This window comes from Protopterus annectens, chromosome 4.part1 (assembly GCF_019279795.1).
Source record: "Protopterus annectens isolate FY-2018-M chromosome 4.part1, PAN1.0, whole genome shotgun sequence".
In the NCBI taxonomy this organism is placed as follows: domain Eukaryota; kingdom Metazoa; phylum Chordata; order Ceratodontiformes; family Protopteridae; genus Protopterus; species Protopterus annectens.
The window spans coordinates 274614777-274626911 of record NC_056734.1 but is presented as its reverse complement, the minus strand read 5'-3'; the positions used below and the strand labels follow the sequence as shown (position 1 = coordinate 274626911).

General features: G+C 47.3%; 1 protein-coding gene across 2 annotated transcripts in view; it reads right to left on the bottom strand.

Moving 5' to 3' along the window:
- TBL1XR1 (TBL1X receptor 1) overlaps nt 1-12135 on the bottom strand; it is a 3130276-nt gene that overhangs the window by 1417080 nt on the left and 1701061 nt on the right. The window lies entirely within an intron of this gene.

Sequence of the window (12135 nt, the reverse complement as noted above, 5' to 3'; positions counted from 1 at the left end):
CCTGCTTGTTGATGTACCAGACCACGGACATGTTGTCCGTTTGTACTGCAATAGTCCCCGTGGGAAGAAAGTCGTTGAGGGCCTGCAACGTTAAAAGCACCGCTCTCATCTCCAGGACATTTATGTGCAGATGGTATTCTATGGGTTGCCACGTCCCGTGGACCATCCTGCCCTGATAATGCCCCACCCGATCAGAGAGGCATCCGTCGTGACTGGGGCAACTGGAGGAGGGGGAACAAAGGGTCGGCCCTGATGAAGAAGAGGGGAAGATATCCACCAATTCAGATGAGTTCTGCACGACTGTGTGACTAAGATTTCGTGCCTCATCGGGAGACTGTGGTACGACCACTGAGTGAATAGCATCCACTGCAGAAGACGCATGTGGAAGCGAGCCAGTGGTAGAAGAACAATGTCCGCAGCCATAAGACCTAGAACCTTCAGTATAAATCTGGCTTTGACCTTGCTGCTCTGCAATAGAATCCGAACGAATTTTTGGATGTCCAGAATTCTTTGATCTGTTAGTCTGGCTAACATTTTGACGGTGTTTAATTCTGCACCTATAAAGGTGATAGATTGGCAAGGCAGCAGAAAAGATTTTTCGAAATTTACTGAAATTCCCAAACTCCTGCAAAGCTGCAGAGTGTAGTCTCTGGTTTGAAGATGCTGACACCTGGTGGTGGCGGAGAGGAGCCAGTCGTCCAAATAAGGAAACACCTGGAATCCTAGACGTCTCAGATGAGCTGTGACCACTGCCATGCATTTGGTAAACACTCTGGGGGCTGAAGTGAGGCCAAAGGGCAGGGCTCTGAATTGGTAATGACTGGTCCCTAGCCTAAAGCGGAGAAACCTTCTGGAGCGCCTGTGAATCTTTATGTGATAGTACGCGTCCTGAAGGTCTATAGAGCACATCCAGTTGTCCTTGCCCAGAAAGGGCAGAATGGACTGAAGCGTGACCATCCGGAATCTTGCCTTCTTGACAAATCTGTTTAGACTGGTCAGGTCTAATATTGGTCTCCAATCTCCCGTCCTTTTGGGGACCAAAAAGAATCTCGAGTAGACGCCGGATCCTACTTGGTCTGCCGGCACAATCTGGACGGCTCTTTTTCCTAGGAGCTTTGAAACCTCCTATTCTGCCAAATCCCTTTGACCGGGTGAGATGTCTGGAAGGGATTGTTGAGGTACGGGATACCTTCAAGGGGATTTTGTAACCCTCGGATATGATCGACTGTACCCACATATCTTGTGTGAGGGAATGCCAGGCTACTGGGTACAGCGAAATCCTTCCCCCGACTGCTTCCAAGGGTGGACAGTCGGGCAACACCTCAGGGATGCTGAAAGGGCTTCTCAGGAAGAGACTCCCTGTTGCCCTGGTTCTGAGGACCCCCCCCTGCCTCTAGGGCGGCGTCTGTTATTGTTACCCCTCTGCCTCTGGGGTAAACTGACCACGTGTGTCCGTGTAGCTCCTTGGGCTTTATGGAACCACAACTTCCTCCCTTCTGACCCTTGGGATATGGTCTAGAAGGGTGGAAAATGGACTCCAACGGCAGAAAGAGTTTTACCATCCTGCTCACACCTGGTCAAGGTATCCTTCACCTGAGGTCCGAACAAAGCCGAACCATCAAAGGGGGTGTTAGTGAAGGACGCCTTAAAGGGGTCCGCAAAATTACAAAGCCGCATCCAGGCTTGGCGTCTAAGAGCAACTCCTGTGCCTGCGGCCTGCTCGCTCCATCGGCCGCATAGGATATGAGCCGCATGGAGGAGTTGGATAGGGAATTCAGGATTGCTAGCTGTGAGGCAATCTTTTCTTGAGCCCCAGCAGCAGAAGGATCCTGGACCACTTCACCCAGTTCCTTGAGAATATCTCTTTGAAGCCTGGTGAAGTGACAAAGGTAGTTCAGCGAACGCATAGCAAAGGTCGCTGAAGAAAACATCCGCTTTCCATACCTGTCCATGGTCCTAGAATCCTTGTTAGGAGGATGGACAGGTACTGAAGGATCCGCCAGTTCCTTCTTAGTGGCCGCCACCACCATAGCGCCCACAGAGACGCCTTGGAAAGAAACTGTTTGTCCGTAGGGGCCGTGATAAACTTGGATGGTCTCCTGGGGACAGGTTCCACAGAATCTGGAGCCGCCCATGCCTTCCGAGCCACTACCTGCATAAGTGGGTCGAAAGGCGGAGACACCCAGGAGGTGGAGGGTCGGGATCCAAAAGCCTCCAGGTATACCGACTCATCCTCGGAGGGATCAATGGATGGCCAATTCCCTCTCTGTTTGAGGAGCTCAAGGATGTCTGAAAAGGAGACATCCTCAGAGGGATCGTGGGAACCCTCCGACTCATCTAAGTCGGTATCAGATGTAGTAGACTCGGGAGTCTGTGTGTTTCCTCTTACGCCCTCTTCCGAGGGGTTCACCTGCGGATCAGGAGAAACTTCGAAGAGGAGGAAATTCCCAATGGGGAAACCTGGGGCGATGGATCCCTGGGCCTGAGAGCAAGAGGCTGGCAAGAGGTGTCTACAGGCACCGAAGAGGGAGGAGCTAGAGGGATGGACCGTTGACCTGGCTCAGTAGCCAGGACACTCCTCATCACCTCAAAGGCTCCCCTCCCCGGGAGGCCGGAATATCCCCGATCCGAGGATACAGGAATTCCTGGCTCCACTGAGAGGGAAGGCTCCGAGGCCGATGTCGGTGCCGAGCTTACCAAAGCCGAAGCCCCGAGAGGGAGAGCGGGGTCGGACAAGGGTCCGATGCCACTAGCCCCCTCGGAGCCGACAAGGGAAACCCGACGACCGGATCCCTCCAAGGAAGGTCTCAAGGAGGAGATCGGAGCCGAGGACGATGGAGCCAAAGGATGTATCGGCTCCGGCGCCGAAACAGTCGCTGTCCCGAGAATCTCCGGCTCCGAACTCTGGTGTGGAGTTGGAGGAGGAAGTTCAAGGGGTGAAACAATAGCCGAAGTCTGCTGAGACGGGCTATGGAGCATTTGGACCAGTGCCTGCGACTTCACAGCCTGCTTACCACCCTCTCTAAGTCGTGGTCAGACAGCCTGGAAAATCTCGAAGATCGGCTCCGATGGCTCCGCTCCGACAAAAGAGGAGACCCCAGAGCCGAGTGGATACTCTGCAACGAAGGGGACCGAGATCTCTTTCGGGACGAAGTCATCGGAGCCGAAGTCCCCTGAATTCCAGATGGAGCCGAAGGTTTTTCGGCTCCGATGCTGGATAAGGTGTCGGCTCCAGCCAGAGCCAACAAGGCCACAGTAGACCGGGTGTCGGAACCAATTGGTGCCGAACCCACTACCTTGGAAGCAGATAGATCGGTTCCAGCGGGCGATCTCGCCCGATGGAGCCGGAGCCACCGGAGGAGGCTTGGATACTGTAGCCTGAACCTTCGGTGGCTTAGAAGGTTTACCAGACCCTGTTTTAGAGGGAGAACCTTCTGGCTTAAGTAAGCCACGGAGGATCAGCTTATTCCTCCGTTCCTGCAGGACTCTCTGGCTAAAAGAGTGACACAAAGCACAGGAGTCCTGCAGGTGCAAAGGCCCCAGGTAACACAAGAAGTGTGACCGTCTGTCAGAGACATTTTCTGACAGCACGAGTCACACTTCTTGAAGCCTGAGACCTTGCCTTCCTTTGACATAATTCTAAGGAAGAAGTCACACACAAACCCCAACAAACACACACACAATTAATCCCCTAACACACAGACACACAGGTAGGGATTAACCAATGGGGTCTAGGCCTAACTAAACTTTTATAATTACCAAAGAAATTTAAAAGTTTTGAACTATAAGGGAATAGGGTGGGCTATAAACACACTACACAGTATGAAAGTGGAAACAAGGGGGAAATAAATCCCTAACTAAGCTTTTTTCTCTTTTGACAAAAAATTACTTACCTCAGCTGGCAAAGGAGACCTCTTTCGCTAAGCGGCAAACGAGATCAGAGGTAGTTCCGCCTTGCATCATGGGATATAGGGTTGCCTCGAGCTGGTAAAAGGAGTTCTCAAGCTAAAGCAAGTGCCGAGTCAGAGCCGAGGATCGGCTCCGAACCCATCCAGCAAGAATGAAGGCGAGATTGACAACTTAACATGATGGGTTAGTCCTGAGGGAAACCCTGTCTGCATGGAAGATAATTGAAGGGTTCCACTGCAATAAGGGCCTGCAATTCAGACACTCTTCTTGCTGAAGTGATGGCTAGAAGTAAAGCTGTTTTCCATGAGAGGAATTTTAACTCTTCTGTGGCCGCAGGTTCACAGGGCGGAAGTGTGAGCTTTTCTTATACAAAGTTAAGGTCCCAGGCTGGAGTGGGAGCTCTTCTGGGGTGTCTTAAATTTTTGACTCCTCTCAGGAATTGTTTCAACACAGGATGACAGAAGAGGGGTGGCTTGGTATTATAATGAGCTGAGATGGCAGAGGTATGGATCTTAACTGAAGAGGATAGGCATTTGTGGAGCAATTCTGTTACGTAATCTAGTATATGAGGTAAGCTGGGCACAGTTGTGCCCATTCCCCTGAGACTGGCTCCAGGAACAGCATATTTTCCATTTTATCGAATAGGATTTTCTAGTACTAGGCCTCCTTGCCTCAAGAATGACATCCAGCACCTGCTTACTGAGGTTTGCTGGTGTTGAATTCAGGGGATTAGCCAAGCTGCAAGTTTCAGGGTCTGTAGCTGAGGGTGCAGAATCTGCCCCATCTGCTGGGACAGCAGGGAAGAAGTCTGAGGCAGGTGCCATGGTTGTAGCACTGTCATAATGCATTAAAGAGGGTACCAGTGCTGGCGTGGCCAGTCTGGCGTAATCAGGATTATCCTTGCCTTGTCATGTCTGATTTTTAGTAGAATCTTCGAGAGGAGTGACAGAGGGGGAAAGGCATAGACTGAGAGGCTTTCCCAGGTGAAGGACAGGGCATCCACTTTCGAAGCTTGGCTGTGGGGAGTTCTGGTGCAAAATTTGCTCAATTGACAGTTCTGAGGGGAAGCAAAAAGGTCCACCTCTGGTGTCCTCCACCTGTTCCTCAAAAACTTGAATATTTTGGGTTCCAGTTTCCACTCGTGTGGATCCATGACATTTCTGCTTAAGTCGTATGCCAGTGAATTTAGTTTGTCTGGCAGGAACTGAGCTTGTAATTGTACTCGGTTGCTCAGGGCTGTGTTCCGCAGAGCCATGGCTAATCTGCAGAATGGGTAGGAAAGGGTTCCCCCTGCTTATGTACCACATAACTGTGGTGTTGTATGTCTTTACCAATAGTTGTCCTGGAAGAATAAGGCCCTTGAAGGCTGTCAGAGCATTCTGCACAGCTAACATTTCTTTTTGATTGATATTTAGGTGCATTTGCTTTGGGTTCCATTTCCCTGAATGCACTGCCCTGTCATGTGAGCCCCCCATGCATAGTCTGATGAGTCTGTTGTTAGACTTTGGGTGGCAGGGGGTAGAATGAAAGGCAGTCCCTTGCTTTGGTTGCAGGCCTCTGCCCACCAAAGGAACTCTGTCCTTAGACAAGGAATGATAGGAATCATTGTTTCCAGGTCCTGAGAATTTTGACACCAGATACTTTTTAGGCACCACTGAAGTTTCCTCATATGCAGTCTTGCATATGGAATTAATAGAATGTAAGAGGCCATGAACCCTAGGGCTTGAAGTAGTTTTCTTGCAGATAGCCGGTTTTTGGTGGCCAGTAGATTGAATTAGTTTGTCAAATAAATTTGTTTCTCTGGAGTGAGGAATGCCATCTGGGAAGTCGTGTTCAAGCTTGCTCCCAGGAATACAATCTGTTGGCTGGGTACCAGTTCTGATTTCTTTTTGTTGATGGTGTACCCCAGTGAAGTGAGAAGTCTTTTTACAAATGCCAGGTGCTGAAGTAGCAATTACTGACTGTCCGCCTGATTCAGGCAATCGTCCAAGTATGGGTAAATTTGAATTCCTCTCTGCCTGAAATATGCAATGGCTGGAGCTAGGCACTTTGTGAATACCCTGGGCACAGAAGATAAGCCAAAGGGAAGTGAAGAGAACTGATAGTAGGCACTTTGTGAATACCCTGGGCACAAAAGATAAGCCAAAGGGAAGTGCAGAGAACTGATAGTGCATAGAGCCTGCTCTGAAGCGTAGGTATTTCCTGCAAGATTCCCTTATGGGGAAGTGCACATAAGCTTCTTTTAAATCTAGGATTGCTAGCCAGGAGTCATTGGCTATCAGAGGAAACAGCTGTTGGAGAGTTAACATTTTGAATTTTGGTACCACCAAAAAGGTATTGAGAATAAGACAGATCCAGGATAGGACGCCAAGAGTTTTCTTTTATGGGGAGCAGAAACAGTCTGAAGTAAAAACCTTGTCCCCTTTGTTCTGCTGGGACAGGCTGAATAGCCTTGATAATGAAAAGAGAAAGTACTTGCTTTTGGGCCTCTGCTCACTGGTTTGGTGGGAGGCCTGGCCATCCACATATGTATGGGAGTGAGTGGAACTGGAATATGTATCCCTGGGAAACAATGTTTAAGACCCATTTGTCTTGGGTTATGTATTGCCAATTTTTGGCATGCAGTGCAAGTTTTCCTCCTATAGGTGCAAGTAGTTGGGCAAGGCTTGGAAGAGTTAAGGATAAGTCATTGTGCATTTTTACCAAAGGATGGAGGCTTACTTCTCCCTGTTTTGGACATGGGAACACTCCATTGCTTGGATGTGTGCATAACCTGAGACTGAAGTCTTGGTGGTCTGTTGCTCCTGGGTTTGGACTTAAAAGACCTGGAAGGGACTGGAAAAGACCAGTTTTTTGAAGGCCAGCGCCTACTGAATTTAGGTGGCTGTACTTGTAAGAAATCCTCAACAGTTTGCATAGATTTAGCTTTCTCCTCCATTCTTTTGAGGACTTCTGCTTTATTACCAAATAGACGCTCTTGATTTAATGGTGCATCCAGTAATTTTGCTTTGACATGATCTGGCAAGTTTTGTTCCTAAAGCCAAGCATGTCTTCTAAGAACAGACCCAGAAACAGCAGCCCTGCAAGATGCTTCTAAAGCATCAAAACTACATTGCAAAGTATGTTTACCAACTTGGTTAGCAGAATGCATTAACTCTTGCAAATCTTTGTGTTCTGCACAATCAGGAATCAACAACATTTTTTGTTTAATTAGCTCCATAATATGCTGCTGATACTTTAACATATGAAACTGGCAATTTAAAGCCCTAATGGCAAGCGTAGGAGAGGTGTATACCTTTTTTCCCTAATGCCCTGGAATCCCTGTCCGAAGGGGTAGGAATTTTGGCAGTTGTAGCCTTAATGCCTTTTTGGTCCTTGGGAAATGGTCTCTGGATCCACAGCAGGATTCCTAAAAAGGAATATGGGGCAGTCAGGCACTCAAGGAAGACAACATCTACAATTTCCAGAACAGGAGGGACAGCTAGAGGCCTGCTCTAAGGCAAGCTTAAAAATTCTCAGAGTCTCTTTTTGGACTGGGAGTAGTCCTGGCTCTCCCAGCGGAAATGTTCTTTAAGGGTGTGCAGGGTTTCACCAAAGGAAAAATCTTCTGGTGGGGAAGCAGAAGGAATGGAATCCTCTGCATCAGAATCCTCATAGGTAGATAATGGTATGTCCTGGAAATCAGAAGGATTAGAGTAATCAGATTCCTGATCAGAAAAATCAGAAGGAAAGTCAGTTCCGGGGTTTTTTGAGGGGGAAGACTGACTTCCAATACTTAAAGTAATGAGGTTCTCAGCCATTCTAATCATTTGTTTTTGTGGCATGTGAGCCTTAGAAAGCGCTTTGGTCAGTTTCCTAGGCATAGTGCGTGCTTTAGGCCTAAGAAATTCGGTATTTTTGGTTTGAAAGGAAGGCGTCTGTTTAACATGAAGATCGGAAGGCCTGAAAACACCCTCAGAAGCCGGTGCCTGCACAGCGGCTCTCGACCCATCCAAGGTAGAGACATCCGCAGGTTCCATAGTCGAAAAAGCATCTCACGGCATACTGGACTCCGAATGGGTCTCAGTATATGCGTACAAATCTGTAGAAGTGGAGATCAGGGGTTGCGAAAGCGCCTCACTGAGTACCGGCAGACTGGCGACTAGCTTAACGCTAGCGTCATCGGCAGCCCTGGACTTGTGCGGTCTGTCCCTATCTTTATCCGTTCATTTTTTAGGAAGATCGGTAGTTGGATGGCTTACCCTGGACATTTCGGAGTACGGAGATCGAGAGCAAAAGAATTTAGCTACAAAAATGAACCGATGACGAATAGTTCGGGCGTTAAACAAGGCACAAACCCAACAGTGAGGGACATCATGGTCTGGGCCTAAACAGGTGACGCAGTAAGAATGAAAATCTCTGCAAGGTATTTGCTTTCCACAGGCAAGACAATTATTAATTTTTTCTGACATCGGTTAGAGCAAGAAAAAGGGATCCCCAACGGGGTACTTATCATTTAGAAGACTTCAGGTCTGAAACTCGAAAAAAGAAAATTTCAGGAGTTGGCCGACAGGCACTTGTGAACTGCTTCTGCTTCGGGCAACGCATGGCAAGAAAGACTGACGTAATGGCATTGGCTGCATGTTTTATACCCCTGATGACAGGACGTCATGGAAGAAGCTACAGCATCTGACACAGAAATCCCAAGAATCTGGTATTCAGGCCAGCTGAGGGCAACCTGCAGGCAGCTAACCCAAATGTGATGACTGCAACAGTGAAACACGAATAACATCATGGGAGATTGTTGTCATATGTAGTATACCAACCAGTACTTGCCAGAAATTCCTGCAGCTCCTTCAGTGTTGCTTTAGGACTCTTGGCAGCATTCCTGTCCAGTTTTCGTGTCTTTTCATCAATTTTGGGGGGGGGGCATCCAGTTCTTTGCAATGTCACTATTGTCCCATCTTTTCTCCACTTTCAGATGACTGTCTTCACTATGTTCTATGGTATATCCAATGTTGTGGAAATTTTTTTGTACCCTTCTCCCGACCGATACTTTTCAACAATGAGATCCCTTTGATGCTTTGTAAGCTCTCTGTGATCCATGGCTTTTGCTGTAGCAGGCAACTGAGTAAATATCAGGAAAATCCTACTAGGACAGCTGAACTTGATTTGAGGTTAATCAGAGTCTCTTTAATTGATGGCAGGTGTGTACCCAAGAAGACTGAATGCTGTAATTACATCAATAGGTGCTTCAACAAAGTATTAGCTTAAGGGTGTGCACACTCAAGCAACCAGCTTATTGTACACTTTTTATTTTTTATATTTTACCCCTCACAGATTTTTTTGTTCTTCAATTGAATTGTACAGGTTATAGGTCACGTTAAAGGTGAGGAAAAGTTTTGGAATGCTTTATTGTGGTTTAATTTTTATATATCACAAAAACCCGGCATTAAAAGGGGTGTGTACACTTGTTATATCCAGTGTAGTCTGCAATAAGGGTGATCTTATGTGAGGGATCACAGCTGATGCCAGTGCAAAGAAAGCCGGGATACCTGAAAGTCATGGGACCTTTGAGATCAGTGAGTCAAAAGAAGGCCCAGAAAATGAAAGAGGGTGACCTCTTCTGATCCCCCTTGAAGGTCTTGGAGTCCTTAGGCAGGCGATGCATACCGGACCAGACACTGTGTCAAAGCAGCAGAGGAGGAGGAGGGACCAGCAGGACCAACTTCCTCCCACCACACATTGACTGCCCTGGACCCAAACCTCTCACAGATGAAACAGAAAGAGTTCAAATGGCAGCCCCCAAACAACAAACACACTTGTGTGCATATGGAGTGGGTAACTTCTGCCTGCAGGCAATACTTTTTTTTAATAATGGAACACTACCACAACTAACTAAACTACCAACACCCAAAGAAAAGTAAGATAAAACAACACCCCACACTTCAGCTATAACTAAACCCTAATAAAAAAAACAGAATACACAAAAAAGGGTGGGAAAGCCTGATACAACACACGCACATGTGCGCACGCACACACACAGACGCATACAATGGACTCCCTTGAGGCACTCCTTAAAATGGAGAACATCGATATCTGTGCAGTGACTGAGACCTGGTTCAAGGCTCCAGAGACCACCCCTGCATTACCAGGCTATACTTCATACCACACTTTTCGACCACCTACCCTGGACCGGAACACCAAAGGTGGAGATGTGTCCATATTCATTAAGGATAGCCACACCTCCAGGCTAGTTGCTCAGCATAATGCATCTGAAGTTATCCAAGTGTAACTAACTCTGGACAAAACTGCAATCCAAACTGAAGCTTGCTAAAGATCTTCCACCATGCCCTAGGACTCCCACTCCTCTTTACTTGATATACTGGAAAATATTAGGGTTCAATCAAACACCCTAATAATGGGCGATTTCAACTACCCCACCATTAACAGTGAAAACTACTCATGTACCAACTCCTTCGCTCAACGTTTTCTGGAATTCATAAATTCCAATGCCATGGATCAACTTATCCACACCTCCACCAGGGGGCAACAATATCGTAGACCTAGTCATTGCCAACATGAGTGACCGGTGTTCCACACCTGAAGTCATCTCCTCGTTGGTCAGATCCGACCATAAGCTAATCACCCTAGATATCCACATCGGACCCCCATCCCCCATTAAGGAAACCATGGTAAAAAATTTCTCCAAAGCCAACTTTATGCTTCTTAAGATAGAAGTGGCGAACTTCATGACACCCATGCAGATGGACAATACAGTTACGACTGCTGAATCCTACACAGATGCACTCTATAAGCACTTACGCGAGTGCATGGATCGTGCTATCCCAAACAGAACCAAGATGCTATCCTTCAAAAAAAGGAAGCCAATCTGGTGGTCCCCTGCCATAAACAAATTCTACAACAGAAGGAAGAAACTGTTGCAAAAGAGAGTAAAATCCCATGAGTGGAGGAGTTCCCTGGTCAGCCTCAGTAAGAAACTGAAATCCCTTATAAAATTCTCCAAAGCTGGCTACGAAAACAAAATCACCACTGATTCTAGAGACAACCACAAAGCATTCTATAGCTATGTCAAGAATCTTAATGGCAACACCCAGATCTGCTCTGAGTTACAGCACAATGGCACGAAAATTACAGAACCAACTGATATTGCCAACATCCTGGCAGATAGGTTCAGTGCTAATTTTACCCCCCCTTCTCACCCCCTAAAGGGCCAATATCTATACAGGAAGAATGCAGAGTCCCTCTAATCACAACTATGCAGGTAAAGACTGCACTCTCTAAAGCAAAACACACAGCATTCATGGGACCAGACAACATCCCAGGCTGTGTTTTACATGAACTTCAGAACGAACTGGTTCCCCACTTAAGCACCATGTTCAATCATAGTCTCATATCAGGCTTTGTGCCCATTGAAAGGCACACAGCAACAGTTACCTCATTCCACAAAGGGGGAGCCACCACTGATCCAGGGAACTATCGCCCTATTAGCCTGACGACCCTGGTCTGTAAGGCCATTGAATGTATCATCATGGAACTCATAAACAAAGACATTGGTAACCTCCAAAATCTGGACCCCACCCAGTTCAGGTTTGTGAAAGGCACATCATGCCTCCTGAATCTGATCGACTTCTTTGAGGCAGTCACCAAAGCCGTAGACGGGGGGTAAGGTGGTTCACACAGCCTATCTTGACCTTGCAAGGCTTTTGACACCATCCCACATTCTGGAATTATAACTAAACTCACTAAGCTAGGTATAAATCCCTACATCACAAGACGGGTTGCCAACTGGCTCGTTGACAAAACCCACACTGTAAAAGTTGCAGACTCCAAATCTGACACCAAACCAGTGACAAGTGGAGTACCACAGGGTACAGTCCTGGGACATCTCCTGTTGGTATCTACTTCTCTGAAGTACAGGCTTACACAGAAGGCCTTTTGCTAACGAAGTTCGCAGATGACTGCAAACTAGGAGAAAAAGCTGAGATCACAAATGATGTGGACAGAAGGGCCTAACTGAGAAAGATGCCTGGTGTCAGAGCCATGGCCTCATGCTCAATGCCATGAAGTACACTGTCATCCCCTATGATAAAACTCTGCACCCATTAACTACCACATAAACGGCAGTCTACTTAATGCCGAATGCGTGATAAGAGACCTTGGGACCCAAGTGAACAGTAGTCTCTCCATTGATAATCACATCGCCACAGTAGTCAGAAAATCCTT